The 22,854-nt window shown below is 38.0% G+C and overlaps 1 long non-coding RNA gene across 1 annotated transcript; it reads right to left on the reverse strand.

Moving 5' to 3' along the window:
* Positions 1–552: 552 nt before the first annotated feature.
* LOC116099358 lies at positions 553–21,180 on the reverse strand. Its single transcript, XR_004122229.1, has 3 exons — positions 21,147–21,180; positions 1,753–1,798; positions 553–603 (listed from the first exon to the last, which is right to left on the reverse strand). It is a non-coding gene; the product is annotated as an uncharacterized LOC116099358 (long non-coding RNA).
* Positions 21,181–22,854: the final 1,674 nt, after the last annotated feature.

Raw genomic sequence — 22,854 nt, forward strand, 5'->3', positions numbered from 1 at the left:
ACCCAGGTACATTGTGTCCTGAACAATGAGAACTGATCTGACAAAGTGCTGCTGAGCCAGGAGTCACTCTAACACTCACATAAGCACGGGGTACAGCTGTGCATCAGCCATTCATATACACATGGGTGTCCTGAAGCAGTTTTGTATTTCTCAGCCCCCATGTATCCTGTTTTGATAACCTGTCATCCCTTTTCTTTTTTTCCATACGTAGAACAAAATTTTCTTAATAAGCACTCTCTACTTCCACAAGTCTGAATTAGTAGAGTCTCTGCAATATTCATTTCATGTGTGTGAATTTCTGTCTATGTAGCCCTTTGTCTCCCCATCAGCCTGGCCTCTGCCCAGATGCTTAGACTTGATGTGTAACCATTCCAAGGAGTGTGTGGGCACATGTACACCCAAGCCTCATTTACAAATCCTCTATTTCAATATGTACTATGCCTTAGTAGCTGTTAACCTTAGACAGTGCCCAGGGTCAGAATTTTGTCAATTTTCTTTCCATTCTTTGTCCTCATTTTCTCCCTTCTAACCAAAGAAAAGCATAGCCCTTACCTTTATTGGTCCTTGCTACATCAACATGATTGAGGTGTCTCCAATCTTTTGCTTTCAAATCATGTGAAAGAGAATTTAAAGAGCACATCAATCAGTGCATTCATTTGATGAGAGGTTATTCAGTAACTTCTAGTCTATATCTAGAAAGGTGATCATAGAATCAAATAACTACTATTTCAAAATTTTAGAAAAGAATAAAGATGACAGTATCACTGTCTCTACCTCTCTCTCCAACAATGAATTGTCTTCTTCTTGATGCATAGGCTAGTTAAAGAAGAAAGCCACTTCCAAATATCTCACAAAAGATGCATTTCTAATACTATTCTGTTGTATTTCATCTTATCTAATATTGTTATCATATATTCTTTCAGCCACTTGTCAAGGATTCATATTCATAATCTCAGAAGAAATTGTAACACTGAGAAATTCCAGACTTTTAAAAGTTTAAATCGGGGGCTGGTGAGATGGCTCAGCAGGTAAGAACACTGACTGCTCTTCCGAAGGTCTTGAGTTCAAATCCCAGCACCCACATGGTGGCTGACAACCACCCATAATGAGATCTGATACCCTCTTCTGGTGTGTCTGAAGTCAGCTACAGTGTACTTATGTATAATAATAAATAAATCTTTTTTTAAAAAGTCAACTTCTATTTTAAAAAAGAAATTTAAATCACATGTATGTGTTTTGAGTAATTAAGCAAAATGGGGAGTGAAAATTCAGTACAAATAGATATAACTTTAGGAATTTTATAGGAAACATAGGATGGAAATGTGAGTTCAACAGGGGAAAGCAATAATGATATGTGGGACTTTATAAGGAAAAAAATTCAAGTATATTGCCAATTAACACCGATGAAAAACCCCAATGACTGATGAATCTGTAGATATTAATGATGAGTCTGTACATATGTTTAAAGGAAAGAAGTCAAATTTTAGAATGTATATAGTGAGAGCACTGGCAAGTCTACCCTTTGAAAATATTTAAATACAATGATAATACTAGCTATGAAAGAGAATAGATTTCACAAAACTTCTTAGGGAGTTCAGAAGAGAAACTGTTGATATTCATTGATCCCAAACTTACCACTCCAGTGTGTTACTGCAATATTATTTACATTAACTAGAAGTTTGTAAGAAATACAGATGTCACCTCCCAGCCTGAGATCCACCAACTCAAGATCATTTTAATACGATTACTAACCTGTCTGTTGAGAGTTGTGAAGAACTGTTTTGCTAAGTTCCTTCACCTGGAAATGTATGGTAGTTAATCTCTTATTTAACTTAAATGTCAATTAACATCAATTTAAACATCAATTTCTCCCATTCATTTTTGTGTCATAATGGAATCAGACTCCATTTGCCCAGGCCAGAAACCCATCACCCATTCTTAAAGCTTCCTATTCAAATACCAAACAATAGTTCCTCACACCCAATCACCCAAAACCACCATCAAGTACATGTTTTGATTATTTACTGTGTACCAGGCAATAAGGATTGACAGTTAAATACAATGCATTCCAAGTTGACCTAGAATAACTGTTGTTTAATGCCTTCCCTGGTAGACAAATACTATAAAAAGGTAAACTGAAGTGTTTTAAGTTTATTGGAGCAAACAATGACACATGAATTCCCAAACTCCAAACCAGAAGTGGTTCAGGAGTTTTAATGACAGAGCCCAAAAGGACAACATTTAAAGATAAGCTGGAAAGGAAATTTAATCCAGCAATAGGGAAGCACTGGCAAAGACCTTCTAGGTCTATATGATCCAGCCAGAATGCAGACATGCCCTGGATTACAGTAGTATGATCTGGCTACAATACAGATGCACCCTTAATAGGCACATTTAATCCTTAACACTGAAGAGGAGGTTAGTTTGTAGAAGGAAGAAGCCATATTTGAAAGTGACATCTAATTGAGGGGCAGAAAAAGTGATGAATTAGAGAAAGAGTCGACATTATCAGTCAGAGATAGGATACACCCAACTCTCATGAGAATATCACAGGAAAGTGAGGCAGGAAAGAGGGGCTACTTAAGAGCAGAGTGAGACAGAGAGACAGAGAGAGAGAGGGAGAGAGAGAGAGAGAGAGAGAGAGAGAGAGAGGGAAATTGAGGTGTATGGTGTTTTTTTAAAGAGACAGAGATAAGTTGCAGAAAACAAGCTAGACACAGGTGAAGACAGAATGAGCCAGAGAATGAGGAGGAGTCATAGCATTAGAGCATATTTATTGCCAAAGTTAGTATGAAGCCAAACAGAGTAATTCAGGCAGAAGCAGAGAGAAGCCAGATTGAATCAGTAAGCTTGGAAGATTAGATTGTAAAGAGGCTAGAAGCTTCCAGACTTAGATTAGGGACGGAGAAATAAAGCTCTATGTGCAGCCCAAGCCATATAATTGCACACTCTTTATCATAGGAAATAAAAGAGCCATTTACAAGAAACATAGAGGTAAAACAAAGGAAATACATAATTGACCTCAGATGCTTTGTTTCATTGGTCCTGTGGAGCTTCTCTACTTATACAAGTTTGTTTGTGGGCTCTGATGGTTTGAGCTTAAGTTCTATATTTTTAAGGCATTTTATTTATTTATTTTTATTTATTTATTTACTATGAATGACACTTTATTCAGTCATTTTCATTTACAACTGAAACTCTGGGAATTCAAAATTAACATTCTTACCTGTGGGCTTGTATGCCACACTATTCTGCTGTGTTTTGTCTAAAAAAGCTCTCATGAGCCAGCTGCCATCCAGTCTCATATGGATCTTCTTACCCACACTTTCACTTGGGAAGACTAAATCTTCAGGGATAGCACCCTGCACTGCTGCCAGGGTGCGGCTTCTGAGTTGCTTTTGCTTATCATATGGCTTTTCCCAGGTTGGCTTAGGCAAGCTCTCCTCTGAACAAAGCTTCCTACTGAACTTTTTCTCCAATTAACAAACTACCTAGACTTGCATTTTCTGGAAAGATTTCACCTGAGGAGCTGGTACCAAATTTATGATAGCTTTCTGACCACCACCAACTTCAATTTCATGGGACACAGTAATGTTGAGGTCCCACAGCAGTGAGATCTGAGTTCATCTCCAGCTGTCCAGCACCTAAGAGATGCCAGACTAGCAATACTTTGGCTTCTCACCATTGAGCTTCACAATCTTGGCGTTTGAGCTGAGAAGCTTCATCCTTATAGAATGCTGGCTTAGAAAAAGCTTTTAAGGCATTTATAAGAAGAGGTCAGTTTAAGTTTCACTCTTGCTTATAACTTAATCATCATGGAGACACTGAGGTAAGTAGGCAACCTCATGTGTTCATTTGTTTGAATATTTCATTTCCAGCTTATAACATGGTCTCACAGGTTGTGGAATGTCTGAGGTGATGGCTGAACTTAGAAAATGGGGATATCTAGGGTAGACCTTGAAGATGACACTTCTGCTTCTGACCAAAACTCTTTGTCAACCCATCAAGATATCAGCAATTGTAGTCACATTCATCCATCATCATGAGACATGCTGTTTTCCCTGCCATGATGGAGTGGGACCTCTAAAATTATGAGCCCGAATTAACCCTTCCTCATTTAAGGTAATTATTTGGAACATTCTATCACAATGGGAAGTATCAAATACAGTCATCCTCTAGAATTCACCCTTTTGTGTAATTAATAACATCCTAACCCTTTGTGTGTGTGTATGTGTGTGTGTGTGTGTGTGTGTGTGTGTGTGTGTGTGTGTTTGTGTGTATGTATGTGTATGTCAGGGGTGGTTTGCTCATAGCCAATGACATGTGAAGAAATAGGTCATCCGTAAGGTTAAATTTATATTATACAAGGCTCCTAGAAAACTTATTCTAGCATCTGTGTTTTCATTGATTGCCTCAATGGAATAAGATAGGGCATCATAACTTTCTCTAAAGAGGACCAGGAAATGGGGGACTAAAGGCAGACTCTGGGAGTTGAGCGTAATCTTTTAGATGAGTCAAAAACTTCCTTGACTCATAGCACTACAGTTTTCAGATAAACAGATATATGGGGTAGGTAGGTAGGTAAGTAGGTAGGTAGGTAGGTAAGTAGGTAGGTAGGTAGGTAAGTAGGTAGGTAGGTAGGTAAGTAGGTAGGTAGGTAGGTGAGTAGGTAGGTAGGTGGTAGAACTGGTATGTGAAGATAAGAGTATACCAAGGGCTCAAAAGTCAGCCAGGCAAACTTCATAAGCAGCTCCAAAAGCATTAAGAGACCATAAAATGTAAGGTAGAGAAACAAATGAGGAAGACGTCTTGATACCAACCTCTTTTCTTCACATTTGCCTACACTTGTGACCACATATGTTCACACATATATGCACCCTGCCAACACACATATGCACAATAAATGAATAAAAAATAATATGATGCCTTTTTTTTTAAAGTGCAAGGCAAGGCAGTGAGATAACTTTCTATTTTCTGAATACAATACAGACCCTTCTGCTGTTCAATTTCACTGGCTCTCCATGATTTGGACATCTGGCTCATGTTAGTGAATATATACCCAACATGAACATTTCCCTATATTAATGCAATGCTCTCATTTCCTTCCATTTTGTTAGACATTCACAGAGAGTTTTGAATGCCTCCAAATTCAAAATGTATTGTTCAGAAACACACTTGCCCTATGGCTAAAGAGCAGAAGTCAACAGCACCTCATAGTTTCAATTTCTGATTAGTTTATAAACTGTGGAAGCCACCAGGCTCTTGGTTTCCCTGAAGGATAGCTGGAATGACATTTTTTCTATGCAGAGTATATATTCCTTCTCATGCCAATCATTATCCAAACCCCTAGGTGATATTCACTACATTCTACATCCTAACTAGGCCAGTCCATACTTCACACTGCTAGGCTGTCATAGATCAGTCCTGACTATTTCTTTTTTTCACATTGAAACCAAGGCCCTACAGAGATTCCCATGTGTATTAAGAACCTTTGCAAACTATTTGGTGCAATCTTCATGAGATCTAACCTTATCTTTCTGCTGTAGCCAGACAGATTCTATCCCAACATGTGCTTTGTACCTTAGTCACGGGCTCACTAGTTCATCTGTATCTTCTATCTTACTTATCTTTATATTGTTGTGACAAAGCACCATGACCAAAAGTGACTTATGAAAAAGAAAAGTGTATTTAAGTTTATAATTATAGGGAAGACATGGCAGCAGGCAGCCAGAGCAAGAAGATGAGAGATCAGATCTTCAAACCCAAACATGAGGCAGAAAAAGCAAACTGGAAATGGGTCAAGGATATATACTCTCAAAGCCTACCCCCAATAATATGCATCCCCCAGCCAATCTCTGTCTTCTAAAGGTTCTTTAATCTCCCACAGTGCCACTAACTGGGGATCAAGCATTCTGTGAAGGACATTTCTCATTCAAGCCACCATATCTTCCTAACCCAACATTTGGCTACTGTTACAGTAGCCAATTTAAAATAAGGTCCAATGATATTTCTACAGATGGAAATTTTCCATTCCTCAAATCTTTTACAGTGAATTTCTTGATATTACCCTCCTAACAGAAGTAACATTAATTCCTGTGATATTTTTTCCTTTGTGGAAATTTCTTCACTGTAGTGACTGTAGTGTCTGTGACTACGTCTTTTATCCAATCATGTCTATCTAGCTATTGACTTTCAGAGACTGTTCATTACTGTATCCCCCACAATAACCCACAAAACCAGGTAATTGATATATGTTGAACACAAGTAGCAGATACTGCTTGATACATATGGCACATGCATTGTTTATTCCTCATCAAGAGGTTCAATGATTAACATATTTTACAAATTAAGAAGCTGGTGATCTAAAAGTTCAGAATGTGATTAATTCAGGATCACAGAGGTGTTCAGTGACGAAGTCAAGGTGTACAGAGAAGTCTATACAATTCTACTTCTTTTTCTGGCAAGTGCGATAGCTTTGGGAGCATCAAGCAAAGGTTCTGAAAATGCTTAAAATTTCCCTGAATGAAAATGATAAAGACTACATCATTCATAATGAGTTCAATTTTCTTCCAGGCAATCTCATTCACTGCTGATGAGCGTGTCTGTCGGTACAGCCCCTTTCAGGACATTTAGTTCTAATTTGTCAAATTGTTCAATATGCATTCCATTTGAACAAGCTAGAATTTCATTTAAGAGCATATATAAAAGGGGGAAAACTGCAGTAGCTTAAACAAGATAGAAACTCAAGTTTTAGCTTTGTAAAACAAGCCCAGAGGAAAGTATAAAGATCTCTGGGAGATGTTTGGAGCCTAGACTTCTTCACTCTTATACTTGTATCCTTAACATGTCACCTTGTTATCCAAGATGGAATTATATTCAATCAACATGAACAAGGAAGGAACAAAGAAGAATATTACTTTTTTTAGAAATGAGACTGTTCAAAAAAAATCCTATTTTATTGGCTAATAGTAAGTCACAAAGCCATAGGTTTCTGAAAGGAAGTTGGAGAAAGTTGTTAGCTTCTATCTAGAGTGATGCTTCTAGAAGCAAACGAAACTACTAAAGAAAGCAAGGATGGATACTATGGGCCTACTGGGAATCTCTGCTGTGTATCTAACTCAAGATTTCTACATCTATCTCTAGAAGTAGATTGTGTAGGTATCAAAGACATATGTGGGAAATGATGGCTGCATCACTGCTTAAATCAACTAAATATAACACATATACTGTTTTGCAAAAATTCATGTTGATATGCCAGTGAAATGTAGTAATATTCTAAATACAGGCATGGTTAAACTACAGAGTTCAGTGGAAAAAACACAAAACACAAAAACACAGTAGAATCTAATGTTAAAATAGATATACGTGAATGAAATGGGTTATATTTTGCTTTATATATCCATATATTATTTTTTAATTTGTAATCACCATTATCACTAGTGGTGCCTGTGTCACAGGACATGTGAGGGTCATTGGGTAACTTTGTGGAGTTAGCTTTCTATATATTTACATTAGTTCTGGGGATGGAACTCAGGTCACATGGGTTGCATATCAATTTCAGTTGTCCACTGAGCCATCTTGTCAAACCCATTCCTTTATTTTAACAATAAGTATGTAGGCTTTCTTAAAACTATAATTTGTTTTAAATTAAAATTTTATTTATTAAAAAAGTCTATCTTAGGGATTATAGATATTTCAATATAATTTTTTGTTATCATTTCTACTTCTTTGGCCTAACTTAGAGTACCAGCCTCATACATGTTCTCACTCAGGACTGTGAAAGGAATGCTTCCTGAACCTTCTTGGGGAAGTGGTACCCTGGTCTCTTGCTTCCTATAGATTTTTTCTACAAGATATTTTAGAGCCTTTAATAATAGGAAATTGTAACTCTGCAAGGATAAAAGTGTATTCATTTGTGGTGGTTACAAAGTACTCATCAAGACAATCCTTTCTTTTGTTCTTCCTTCCTTTCCTTCTTTCTTCCTTTCTTCCTTTCTTTCTTCCTTTTCTTAAAGATTTCCTGTCTTGCATAAGGCTCGGTCTTTACCAGACCTCATACCAGGGAAAAAACTTAGGCAAAACATCCAATTACAAAGAGGTTTTTTTTTTTTTTTTTTTTTTTTTTTTTTTTTTTTTTTTTTTTTTTTTTTTTTTTTTTTTTTTTTTTTTTTTTTTTTGGTTTTTCGAGGCAGGGTTTCTCTGTATAGCCCTGGCTGTCCTGGAATTCACTCTGTAGACCAGGTTGGCCTCGATTGGGATTAAAGGCATGCACCACCACTGCCCGGCTACAAAGAGGTTCTTAATGGTCCTCAAGGTATATCAGTGCATGCCCAGGAAACCTTAAGATTCATAGTTCCATGCCACAGTTTCATTATTAAAGAAATTTGAGAATGTTAAGTTAAAGTAATATGGATTTTCTTTCTACAGGATATTTTAGAGCCTTTAATAGTGAGAAATCATTATGAATCTGCAAGGAGAAATGTGTACTCATTTGTGGTGGTTGAGAAAATACTTCATCAAGATGATCCTTTCTTTCTTTCTTTCTTTCTTTCTCTCCTTCTTTCTTTTCTTAAAGATTTCCTATATTTCATAAGACTCAGCCTTTACTAGACCTCATTCCAGGGAAAAACTCAGGCAAAACATCCAAATACAAAGAGGTTCTTAACGGCTCACTGTTGTCTCAGTCAGCATAAACTCCTGAAATAAAAATATCAAAGACAAGGTGGCTTAGAGAGTGAGAATTTATCTATTGCATTCTAAATGCGCAGGAAGCCAAGATTAGGCTGCAACCATGGTTTGGATCCAGTGAGGGATTTCTTCAAAGAGGCAGACAAAAGGAACTAACCCTCTCTCTATTTTGGCTTCTGGAATTTAGGGAAACAAACCCATTCATGAGGACTCCACTCTCAATCCCTACCCATTTCGAGACTCCACCTTCTAGTGTTACCTTTGCAGTTGTATTTTAGCATAAAAACACAGAGGAGAGAGATATTCGGACCTCATCCTTTTACACGGCTGCCTTCTTACCTTGTGGGTTGACATCATCCTTGGTGTATAGGCTTAAGAAGGATAAGAAGGGGGAAGTGAGGACAGGAATGAAGAAGGGAGAAATGCAGGGAAGAAGAGATGGGCAGCACCCTCTTCTCTACAGAACGTCATGAAGAACCTATGCTCACCAGCTAATCTAGTCATAGGTACCTCCTTTGTTTCTAAATGACCACAATGGGACCCAGAATTTAACCACAAGAATACTGGTTTGACATAATTCAGTCAATGGTGGCCTGAGGAAACCTCTCCATTACTCATCACAACTGGCCATGCCTCTTGATGCCTATTATTCATTGGTTCTCAGAGGTCTCCCTCTGCTTCCTCTCATCCAAGCTAGTCCCCTCAGGAAGTATTCTATGTTCATCTTATCTCTCCCTCCTACTAAGTTCTCACATAATTTTCTTAACTTTGATCATAACGCTTGCCAAGTTATTTACAATATCTCATTTGCTTATCATTCTTTGCCACTGGAATGCAAATCTGTCAGTGATAAGAACTTGAGGTACATTGACTTGTATATCTTCAGGGCCCCAAATAGTGCATAGGATAGAAGAGATGGAGTGATACATAAATAGGAGAGACTGATAGTAAAAGCATTTGTACCTTTAGGATGTGCTGCAAAGTAGGGACCTACATCACAATTTTCCACTTAGTTAAAAAGTTAGTTTCAAAATTAGGACATCGAAGATCTATTTATTATGAAAGAAGTCCCATGCCCCAAAGCACATTTTAAATAAGATTTCAGAATTTTAAATGGCTATCCTGAAATAAAAAAATAGGAAAAAAAACCACACACACACACACACACACACACAACCAACCAACACACATCTTTAATTTGAGTGAAATGCTATTTCTCATAAACCCTGCTAAATTTTCATATCGGGATGTAAAAAAAATGTATTCTTTCCATTAAAAAAGAAAGTGTATATTGTTTTTGCATTGAATGGAGTCTTCAAAAAAGTCTAGATAATTCCTAATTAGCAGTACCCTGTTGTCAGGCCCAAGGGAAATTCCATCTCCCCTAAATTCTAGAGGTTAGACAAAGGCCAGCATTCCTTAGGAATTGTGAGGCAGTTTCCCTCCTAACAAAAGGAACCATTTTTCTTTATCCATCACAAAAGGCACAAAAGACTGCCTGTGCTATCTATCAGCCTACCACTCTGGGCTCCATTCTCCCTTGGCATCCCAAGCACCTGTTACACATTTTGAAACCCTTGCTAGCAACCTGGCCCTCCCCTCCAGTAAAGTTCTCCAGCTCCTGTGCTTCTCTTTTCTCCTTATAACCCTGCTATTTTAGCTAATCATTCTGTTGGTCCCCTCTTAGTCTTAGCTCTTGGTCTTCTCTGTCTTCCTCTCTCTCACCTTTCCCTGCCTCCTCTCATGACCAAGTCTACTCTGCTGGCCTGCTATTTTGTATCTCTGCTCTGGACTCTACAAGATGCTTTTATCTGTTTTACATAAAAAACCTTCCAACTTAACCATCCCTTGGAGCAGTCACGTCACTAGTTTATGTATCTGGTGTCAAAACCTTCATTTATATACTTGTGACTATCACCTTATTGGGAAAGAGGATCTTTGCAGATGTAATTATGCTAAGATGAGATCATAACTCTTCAAGATCCTACACAATCTTAAAGATTCCTACCCATAAAACTATTGTTCATACATAAAAATAACAAACATTCACAGAGAAATAATGTCATGAAGTGATACAGGCAGAGATGGGACACTTTTTATAGACTCAGAGTACCAGTTAGACAACAATATCAGAAGCGAAGAGAAAGGCATGGAAGAGATCTGCCCTGGAGCCTTTAGAAAAGGGATAGTCCTGCCCATAGATTTCAAATCCTTGACCACTAAAAGTGTAAGAAAACAATTCTTGTTTAAAGACTTTATTTTTGAGGTAGGTAGTTACAACAGCCCTTGGGTACATAGGCACAAATTGTTCCACATCATTCATTTAAATAAGTGACTTTAAGCCTTGTGGTCCCTAGTTCCAGTTCTTGAGAGCCAAGGGGTCACATCTTGAAAAGTATGTGATTAAGGAACCACTCAGGTAAGTCTGAGGCTGACTCGTTCCAGGAAAATTATGCTATACTGAGCACATCTGCCAGTATGCTTTTTGTTTCCCCTAACTTAATCAAACAGCAAGCTCTGTCTCCCTTGTTCTTTTCCCCCTAATAGACTGGAAAGCAAAAAACAAGCATATGTATTTGATTCAAAACTAACTTGAAATGGTCAACAATGATTTTAATGATAAAGCCGTGCAAGCTGAGCTGACATACTATGTCCCAAATTGCAGACCAGAGGGACTAGAGTCAGCCAAATGACTTCCCTTTGAATAGAGAGAATATGGAAATTCTGACAAGACCCTTATCTTGCATCAAAACAAGCAGGTGTTACAACAATGCAAATGACATGTGCTGCCAAGAGCTGTCCCCTCCAGTTTTGGCAGCTCATTCTGAATGTTTTAGCGTGTCCATTGGCTCACACCACACCTGCAACACAGCCAGTCAGAGGTGGGGGTGCTGAAGATTGTCAAGAATTGTGTGGTTTAATAAATCCTTACTTGGGAGGTATAGTGGTGTAGAGGTGTGCTTTAATGTTTCTGGGTAGAAAATTTAATCCCACCCAATGTAACAGTGTTAGGGGCTGGGGCCTTTAAAATGTTATTAAGGGCAAGGGCAGAGACTTCATGAGTGGGCTGGCATTACTCATGTGAGAGTAGATTTGTTATTGTGAAGACACACGTGCTGAATCAGTCTACAAAACCTGATTAGAACTTGAGGCATTTATACATAGGTTAGAATGTTGCAGGTCTGAGGCCTAATTACAACTTATTATCCTGGGCTATCTTTTTTTTTTTTTTTTGGTTTTTTGAGACAGGGTTTCTCTGTGTAGCCTTGGCTGTCCTGGAACTCACTCTGTAGACCAGGCTGGCCTCGAACTCAGAAATCCGCCTGCCTCTGCCTCCCAAGTGCTGGGATTAAAGGTGTGCACCACCACGCCCGGCATTATCCTGGGCTATCTTTGCCCCATGGATAGACATTGTCCTCCGTATGTGACCTAATATTCTTGTGACTTTCATGTGAAACCTTTTGGGATGCCTTAGCTTCCACAAATCTAAAAGCTAACAATGTTATCATATAAGATGATGTCAGTGTTTGGATATTAGTACAAAATAGATCAGTTAATGCTCACATCCAAACCAATAAACACACCAGTCTTCATAGGATTTGGGTGGAGGGCAAACTTGAGGTATGCTTCTCATTGGTATATAAATGAGGTCAAGTTTGTTGTGTTTTATAAAAAGATAAAGAGAGAAGGAAGGAATATGTGGTAAAGTGTGGGGAAAGGCTCTGCAGGCCTATGCTGAGGCATCCCTTCCCCCTGAGGGACCAGCCACATGATGGTATAGTATAGAAGAGTTTATTCAGAGCATGGGGAGAAGAGTTGACAGGGTAGTACACACACACACACACACACAGAGAGAGAGAGAGAGAGAGAGAGAGAGAGAGAGAGAGAGCAGAGGGGGCAAGCAGTCCCTTTTACAGTGAGTCAGGCATACCTAGCTGTTGCCAGGTAACTGTGGGGCAGAGCCTAGACAAAATGCTAACAAAGTTAACTTTTGAGAACTTCAGCAGCCTCATCTTTAAAACAGGTACAATAATTCTAACCTCACAGGAGCTACTGGGAAACTGAATACAGTGAATGAAACATCATCCATAAATCTTAGCTAGTATAGGATGCTATTCACATGTATTTCTTTGTCATAGACCTTACTCTAACTCAAAGGAACCTAAGAGTTTGTGAACCTATTTACCCAGCCCACCATCATCACTAGTCAGTTCTTCTATAGCTTGAGCTATGAACAGTGCAAATGCACAAGCAGATTGAGAGATGTCTACCTGGACATTTTGAAAGTTATGCTGTTCCTCGTTCAGTGTGTTGGGATGAGTAATTGATCAGGTAATGGAAAATAATGATCAAATTGGGAACTACTTTTAAATGATTCATATGTAATGAATTTTATTATAACAGAATATATTAATGAAACCGACCCCAAAGCCTTTAATAAAGCCAGAGGAATGAAGTACTTTTTGAGCTAATAACCCTTCCCATCCTACCCTCACACCGGGACTGAAGCTCATGCATGTGTCAACCCCTGAGTAATAACATAAATCCTGATGCCAAAGCTTTGATGTGTGGTTGACAATATGGCATAGGAATCAGCATTTACCTTGCATAAACAATTCAGATTATAACTGTCTCTGAGACACAGGTTTAACTGCTTTAAAGCAGTAGTCCTTTATGGACCTGAATGTAGATTCTGCCTCATTTTCTAGTTTCCTCCTTCCCAAAGATGGTAGAGTTACCGTATCCAAAGCAAGTGAAAAGTCACTTTTTTAGCAGCTCAGGCTTGCCATCTCTAAAGCATCTCTAAAAGCTCTTTTTCTTCACTCGTATCAAATCTGTTTGGGAAACATTTCATTGAAATCTGTAATGTCATAGCAAATGGAGTGGGCAGTGACACAACTGGATCTTGGCAAACCACTTGTACTGGTACGAACAGAAGGACCAGGATGAGACAGAAAGCTGGCTGCTGCTCAGGAGCAGGTGGCGGTCTTTAAGCATTAGGCAATGTGCTTTGCAGGGGTTCAGGAAGCGCTGCTGAATCCCCTGGTGGACAGGAGATTCTAAGGTTTCTGATGCAGCAAACTGTCTGAGGAAAAAAAAAATGTGTTCAACTATTTGTCCTGAAACTTGGAGGCTAGCAGAATTAGGATGGAGTAAGTGAAGTCAGATTGAGCAGAGCTGAAGTATTAGAGGCTGCAGTCAGAGGCAAGACTAAGAACTCCAGAGCTCTTTCTGAGTTCTATCATAGGAAATAACTTCTTTCATCTGCTCTCTGAAGACTGAGAAACCCATCTGGTGATGAAACTTCTGTCTGTCCCAACCTAGGAGGAAAGATATGTCCCCACAGGATCCTGAAAATTATCCAACCGTATGTACAGCAGTCAGCTGAGCTCTTCCCTCAATGACTAAAGGGTCACCAGGCATCTCTGAAGGAAATCCTCTGGGTCAGGCCATTGTGCTCATCCCCTGTTTAAAGCCACACTAGATTCTCAGACAGCTTTCTTCAGTCAACAGAGTCAGAAAGATCAAGATCAAGACCAGAAAAGTACCTTAACAGCTATAAAATTCTTTCTTCAAACAGAGTACTGAGTTCTGGTAGAGATAGTTACATTTAAGCTTAACGGTACTCCAGGAAGATAGTTTTAACACTATCTCACAAATAAGAACACTGTATGTTCATGAACATACAGCCATCAAAAGAGTAGAACTTGAATCTGAAATTAAATCCGTCATATAAAGTTGTTTACAGCAGGTTGTACAAAGAAAGGCAGGAGGAAGTTTTCTTCCTCATGGGAGTGTGACTTTTAACAATTGCAATTATTTAAACAATAGCCTTAAAAACATAGAGACATCAGCTTCCACTCAGCAACAAAGTACAATCAAAAAGACCTTAGACTGTCTCAGACCAAACGAGCATCATTGCCATTATCTGGACTAATATGTAGGTTGACATCACAATGGAAGATGAAAACATTAGGAAAAAATGAGTCAAAATGAGTGAGTAAGTTTCCAATGTTAGCTCTACAAGTAAGACTTCGAATCTATTGTTTCATATTTCAAGAGCTTCTTAAGAAAACAATCTATCATGCTAAAATATTGCTTATAGAAAAGGCCAAACTTTGAGAATTAAGTATTCAGCAGCTCATATATCTTCCCCATTATGATCAACAAGTGCATTCTTTTCCTTGCACCATACTAGTAGGTTAGAATGCTTTTGATAATACTTGGGTCTTTTGAAAGAAAACTTACTTAGATGTAATTCTTCCTTTCTCAACATTTTACTGATAGTGGGTGGGATTGATCATTTTAACTGTTAACATGAAGGATGTAGAATCATATGGAAGATGTGCCTCTGGACAAATTGTCCAGATATTAATTCATGTAGATATTAATTCATTGAGTATGGCATCTCTTCCTGGCTGGAATCCTGGATTGTAGGACTATAGAAAGGGAGAAGTATGCATTCATTCATTTCTTGTTTCATCTGACTGTAGATGGAATGTGGCCAGCTGCTTCACATCCCTATTATGATGAACTATAATCTAGAACAGTAAGCTTACATAAACCCTTTGTCCTGTAAGTTGTGGTAGTCAGAGCATTTTCTTACAGCAACAGAGAAAGAAACTAAGACACTGAGATTCAGAGTATGGAAACAGTAGCTTGAGTGTAACAAAAACAAAGACAAAACTTGCTCAAGGTCACAAAGCTATTTATAAATATTTGAATAAGTTGGTTTCCATAAATATTCACTTGTTAGAATAAAATAAAACAGCAGAGGAAGGAAACTCTGACCCAAGCTTAATATTTTATGCTGATATTCTTCAAAATACTTCTAAGTACTAAAGAAGATGACCCTAAAACTGTAGAAATGGAAGGCTCAAGTCATTGACTCATTAAACACTTATGGGTTGAATTCCCTCTGTAATCTCTCACCAGTCTGATATATACTGCCTACTTGGACTCAGGTCAAGGTCTCTGAACCAGGCCCACAGGTTTATCTTTACCAGTTGGAAATCAGGAACTTTATTTACACCTGTTTGTTTGTCTAAGAAGTATGCTTTTATTTTCCATTTTTTTTCAAATTCTTGTTTTAAAAGTTAACAACTGATAGTAAAAAGGACCATGATTGAAATCAAAGAATAACTAGAGGTTATTACCCATGGAGAGTCAACTTCCCTCTTCCCATGTGGTCTGACCTTCCATATATGGTTACATTTACTAAGAAAAAGAAAAGAAGAACCCAGCGTGTGATAGTGCTGTATTTGCCTTGTGAACTCACACAGACTATCTATAAATAACAGTTAATGTTCTGCTTCTTGCTACTTAATTTGTAGGTTGCTCAACAATTTCAAAGAAAGACAAATATTTAATGACCAGCCACTGTGTTGCAAGCAGAGGAGCTCAACATAGGTCCATACGGGGAGTAAGGCTCCCCATTGGCAAAGGCTTTGAAGAATTTTTTTCCTTTCTTTTTATGTTTTTATATTAGCATACAAAGTAATAAGTTTTATTATGGCTTTTTTCATACACATATATCATTGTATTTTGTCGTAACTCATCTCCATCTCCCTCTGTCCTCTCCAGTCTCCCCGTCCTCACTTCCTAACCTCCTTCATATTTCCAAATAGTCCTCTTTCTTCATTGACATCACATATATTTTATTACCATATATTTTTCCCTTTTTTACCCTATTATCAGGGTTTTTCTTATTTTTTTTCTTTCCACCTGCCTTTTTTCTTCACTACCCATTTAAAGATAACAGGATATTAGAAAATTTGAGGGCATTTGAAAGATTTTTAACCTAGGGATCAATTCTATTAGTTTTTTAAAAACAATATTACCACATCCCGAGGCTAACTGGGACTTGGTTGTGGTGTTCTTTTTCTTTTTTATGAATGTAATAAATAAATAAAATGCCTTTTCACAGAGCTGAGATTATATGTCTAGGTTCCAAAACCCTTCTAGAACTAAAGAAAATGAATGTTTTCCATCATAAGAAACTTGGGCATAGTGTGCAGACTGTATCTTGACAGCACAGCCCTTGGTTACATGTGATTCTAGCCTTTGATTTGATCCACCCTGTGAAAATTCTCTGAAGAATTTAGGCCAGCACTGTCAGATAATTGCAGCCTTTGAAGATTGATACCCAAACTCTCTCTCCCTCCCTCTTCCCCTCCTTCCCTATTTCTCTCTTTGTCTCTGTCTCTCCCTCTCTCTCTCAATCTCTCTCTCAGTCTCTCTCTCTCTCTCTCATACACACACACATGCACACGCACATGAACACACACATGAATCTACACACACACACACACACACACACAGAGAGAGAGAGAGAGAGAGAGAGAGAGAGAGAGAGAGACTTCTTTTTTCTCTAGCCTTAACTTCTAGGCTTCATCTAAAGGTAAAGATGACTTATCTGTCAAAAGTAACTGCACTTATTGAGCCATATCCAACCTCCCAACCCAACCAAATCACTTACATCCTTCTCCAGGGTCTACCTTGGTAAGTTTTCCTGACTCTCCACATGAATGCCTTCTTCCCAACCTAGCAGGTCTAGCTCACAAACGTCATCCAGTACCATTGCCTAGCCTGACCAGCTACCACACTCCAACTATCATGGGTGCTTAGCCTTGTGAGTGCCCCATCACTCTCCATCCACATACCCTCTGCAACCTGCCAGACTGAGCCCAGGGCCCACAGCCAGAGTCTAAGTCTAGTCTGCCCCAAGCTTCCTGTGTCAAAACTGAGATCAATAGGCTTCTGTCAGAATCCTCCCTACCTAGCCCCCCACAGGCCTCTATCCTGTAATATTCAACCTTTTCACATAGCAACCTCTACATCCCAGACATAAATTGGTAGATAGGTCCTACACATCAGCTCAGCCCCTGCTGTACACTAGACTTCATTTCACCCAAGCCATTTCCAAAAACACATATACACTTCAGGGATGAAGCCAACTTGATCATATATGTACCATACTCAGAAGCACCCAATTTCATTATAAATTTTACTAATGGATTTAAAGACACAAATTAACCTCAATTCATTGGTAGTAGGTGATTTCAATACCTCTGCTTGCTCCAAGAGACAAGTGATCTGGACAAAAATTAAACAGAGAAACATCAAAAATCATTGATATCATATATAAAATGGACTAACATATCTACAGAATAGTCTACCTAAACACATTCCACTCAGCTGTACAAAGAAGCTTTTCTGAGACAGAGCATATCCTGGGATACAAAACAAATTTTTATAAATTCAAAAGGACTGAAATAATTTCTTGTATCTTTTTCTGACAACAATTCAATAAAGCTGAAAATTGACAGCAAACAAATCTCTAATAATAAATAAACTCGCTGGGCACACCTTTAATCCCAGCACTTGGGAGGCAGAGGCAAGCAAATTTCTAAGTTTGAGGCCAGCCTGGTCTACAGAGTGAGTTCCAGGACAGCCAGGGCTATACAGAGAAACCCTGTCTCAAAAAAAACCAACCAACCAACCAAGCAAACAAACAAACTCAAAGAGATTTAACAACTCAGTACTGGATGATAAATGAGTCAAAGAAGAAATAGGGAAAAAAAAAAACTTCCTGAAACTAAACGAAAATGAAAATATGACACACCAAAACTTCTGAGACACATTGAAAACAGTCTTACAAGAGGAATGTATATCTCTAATGCTTACATTAAAAACATCAGAATAACTACAAATAAATGACTCAATGATCCAACTCAAAAATTTGGAAAAAGAGCCAAATTCAAACACATTCACTTGTAAGAAATAATAAAAATCAGAGCAGAATCCAATGAAATAGAAACAAAGGAAGCAGTTCAAAGAATCAACCAATCTAAAAACAAGTTTCATGATAAAAGAAATGTTATTGATAGATTATTGGCACAACTAACCACAATAAAGGAAAATAGGTAACAGAATCAGAAATGAAAAGGGAATCATTACAACACACAAAATAAACTCAGAATATTTTAAAAACTTGTACTCCATTGAGCTAGAAAATGTAAAAGAAATGGATGAGTTTTTAGATTCAGCCAAACCAACAAAATTAAACCAAGAAGACATCAACAATGGAAACAAACCCATAAGAAATGAGGATATTGAAATAATGATAAAAAACATTCCAGCTTAAAAAACAAAAGTCCAGGGCAGATGAATTCAATTCACAGGAAATTTGTACCATCTATGAGCTTCCAAAGAAAAGTTCCAGTCAAACCTTCCTAAACCAGACATAAGAAAAAACAAGAGAAAGACGAGAGAACACCCCTAAGTTCATACACACCCAGTGTCATGCTAATATCAAAGCCAGGAAAGACACAAGGAAAAAAGTTAGAAAGAAAACTATAGACTAATATACCTGATAAACATAGAGACAAATATGATCAATAACATAGTTGCAAACAGAATACAGACAGATATATATCAAAAAGATTATGACCATGTTGCTATTATCCCTGAAATACGGGGGTGGGTCACTGTACATAAGTCAGGACACATAATAAACCACATAAAAAGACAAAACCTCATGATCATCTCAATAGACAGAGAAAAAAAAGTTTGAAAATGTGTCTTTATGACAAAAGTCCTAGAAAATATAGAGATAAAGGGAACATATCACAACATAATAAAAGCTATATATGAGAAACTCATAGCCAAAATCATCCGAAATGGAGAAACACTGGAAGCAGTCCCTCTGAAATGAGGAAAGAGACAAGGATGCCCACTATCCCTGTTCTTTTCAATATTGTGCTCAGGTGCACCAGCTGGAGCAATAAGGCAAGAGAAGGAAATTAAGGGATTAAAATATAAAAAGAAGAAGTCAAACTTATCCCAATTGCAAACAACATGACAATACATATTAGAGATCCCAAAACAAAAACTTACCAGAAAGTTTCTATAAATGATAAATTCAGGAATGTGGCAGAAAACAGAATCAACATGCACAAATCAGTAGCTTTTCTATACACCAGCAACAAACATATACATAATGAGATCATGGATACACTTCCCTTCACATTAAACTAAAAATAAATGTCAAGGAATAAATGTAACTAAGGAAATGAAGAACCTATAGAATGTAATAGAAGAAAACATTAGAAAATAGGAAGACACCCATCCTCATGTATTAGTAGGATTAATATTGTGAAATATTAATTTTCTCCAAAGTAATTTTACTTAAAGCTGTTTACAGATTCAATGGAATCTCAGCCAAAATCCTCATCTCATTTTTTTATAGAAACATTAAAAAGAAAAACTATGCTAAAATTCATTTTGGACCCACAAAAGACCCCAGAGAACCGAAACAAACTTGTACACAAAAAACAGTGCTGGAAGAATTATCATTCCAAATGTCAAAGTAAATTACAGAGGCCTAGGAATAAAAGCAATATGGTACTGTCATTAAAACAGACATGCAAAACAATGGAATTGAAACTCTACCCAAGAGTTTACATAACTTCATCTATTAAGAATTTGGCAAAGATGCCAAAAACATAATCTGGAGAAAAGAAAGCATCATCAACCAATGGTGCTGAGATAACTGAATGTCTGTATGTAGAAAAATTATGTTATACCTGTATCTATCACCTTGCATAACAATTCTTAATGGATCAAAGATTTGAATGTGAAATCTGAAACTTCTAGAAAACATACACAGTGCACTAGACAAAATAGGTGTAAAAAGGGACTGCTTAAATAGGACATCATTAACCCAAAAACTAAGACCAACAGTTGACAATTGTGACTTCATAAGTCTAAAAAGCTTCTGCACAGTTAAAGAAACAATCAACAAGGTAAGAGGAAGTCCACATAATGGGGGAGAATCTTTGCCAGCTATACATCTGACAGAGGATTAATATCAAGAATACATAAAGAACTTGAAACACAAAGTATTTAAAAAAATAAAACATAAAAATTGGGCCTGGAACCTGAATAGAGAATTCTCAAAAGAAGCAAAAGAAATAAATTTCTTAAAAGAAATATCTCAAAAAATGTTCATCATCACTAGCAAATTGAGAAGTGCAAATCAAAACTATTTTTTGTGATTTCATCTTGCTATAGCTGGAAAAGGAAAGATCACTCTGGGTAGGATTGCAAATCAGTCCAGCCACTATGAAAATCAATGTGGAGAGCTTTCCAAAAGTGAAAATAAATCTTCCATAGGACCTAGCTATGTCTTGGTATATGCCAAAAGAACTAGGCATCCTATCCCACAGATACTTGCTTGGCCATGCTTACTGCTGTTCAGGTTAGGAACAGCTGTTTGGAAATGAAGAACCTAAATATCCTTCAATTGGTAACAGGATAATAAAAATCTTCTGCATGTAACTATGGGGTACTAATGAGCTATAAAATAAAAAAATAAAACCGTGTTCCTTTTTCAGATAAAATGGATGGGTAGAACTATAAACCCAGAGAGACAAATATCATATGTTGTCACTTACCTGAGGCTCCTAGATTCATATCTTCAGGTGTGAGCATACAGGCAGAAGTAACCACGGAAAACTGGAATATGAAAAGGGACAGTTGTAGAATGCAGGTTGGGAGAAGGAGCAATAGAAAGAGCAATAGCAGGCTACAAGTGATCTGATCAGAGAAGCGGGGGGGAAAGGGAGGAAGACTCTAGTTAGGGATGGAGAGATATATATACAGAGGAAGGATAAGGTAAACCAGCAGTAAGAATGTCTGAAAAGGCCATAGGGAATCATATATAGTAATGATTACCTACATAAAACTTACAGTACACATAAGTCTATGTGTAAATACACATATACATTTTCAGTGAACTTTTCTTCTCCCAAGCACTCCCTCCAAGAACTAAAGATGACCTAAAACACCAATACCAGGCATGAAAAGTCTTTTTGGCTTTATGGTCAGGAGGACATTGCAGGGTATTTCTTCTGACTTGATTGTCTCCAGAGATGGAAAGTAAGTTCCGACTGTTGAAGATACCATGCACTTCAGACACATGGTCTGTGGATTGCTGTCTATATTCAGGTGAGGGCAGGCACAAGATATGGTAAAAGCCTGTGACTGGGCAGTGGAAAAGGAAGGAGGGCTGAGAATTTTAGAGACAAGTCCAGAGAGTACAGAGAGACAGAGGAAGGGATGCAGAGGAAGAAATAAGAGGGAACCTATAGGAGAGGAAGAGGAGCCAGAAACACACAGTCAGTCCTGGGAGCCTTAAGTATTGGGGATTTCTTAGAACCATGATTAAATGTTAAGTAGGATGTGCTTGCCTCATCCAGGTGTGTAGTTTGTTTATATCAATTGAGTTTTGAGTTCATGGTGTTGGCATTTTGTGGGTTGAGAATTTACTAATATAAATCTGACTGATAAATTACAAGCCTCAAATTACAAGTTTTGATTTTACCAGATTACTGGGATTTGTGACTGCTAACCACAGGGAGCAGATGGCTGGGAATTTGAGCAGAATCCACAGCAAGAGAACCATGGTATGGGCGGTTCCTGCACAGGACTAGGAATGGAGGTGGTAAGATTGCCTGGGCCAGATAGTAGCTGGCAATAGCGAGGGATGGTGCCTTTTTTTTATATTTCATGATACAATGGTCCAGAGGGCCTTGAGGTGAAATTAACTTCAATGCCTCCCTCCATACCTAAAGGGGACATGCAAAGTTGCAAAGGAGAGAAGCAACTGATAGTTCTGCTCTCAATTAAAAAAAAAAAAAAAAAATGTCTCCATAAGATCAGGCTATAGGCAAGCCTATGGAGATTTTCTTAATTGGTGATTGATGGTGGGAGGACCCAGCCCATTATGGGTTGTGTGATTCCTGGGCTGGTGGTCCTTCACAGACTAAGCAAGCCACGATGTATAAGCTACTAAGCAGCACTCCTCCATGTCCTCTGCTTCAGCTCTTGCATCTAGGTTACTGTTTGAATTGCTGTGCTGATTTCCTTTGATGATAAACAGTGCTATGGAAGCTATAGCCAAGTAAACCTTTCCCTCCCCATGTTGGATCATGTCATTTCATTGTAGCCATAGAAACCTCAACTAACACAGAAATACTGTAAGAGCCAGAGGATCATGGAGTTTGCTGTGAGACAGTGTCCCCTATAACGTCAAAAGCTATACACAGAGAATACCTCATCAGCATGATTGTCTAAACATGACCTGAACAAGTATGATAACAA

Source organism: Mastomys coucha, unplaced genomic scaffold (assembly GCF_008632895.1).
Source record: "Mastomys coucha isolate ucsf_1 unplaced genomic scaffold, UCSF_Mcou_1 pScaffold20, whole genome shotgun sequence".
Taxonomy (NCBI): Eukaryota; Metazoa; Chordata; class Mammalia; order Rodentia; family Muridae; genus Mastomys; species Mastomys coucha.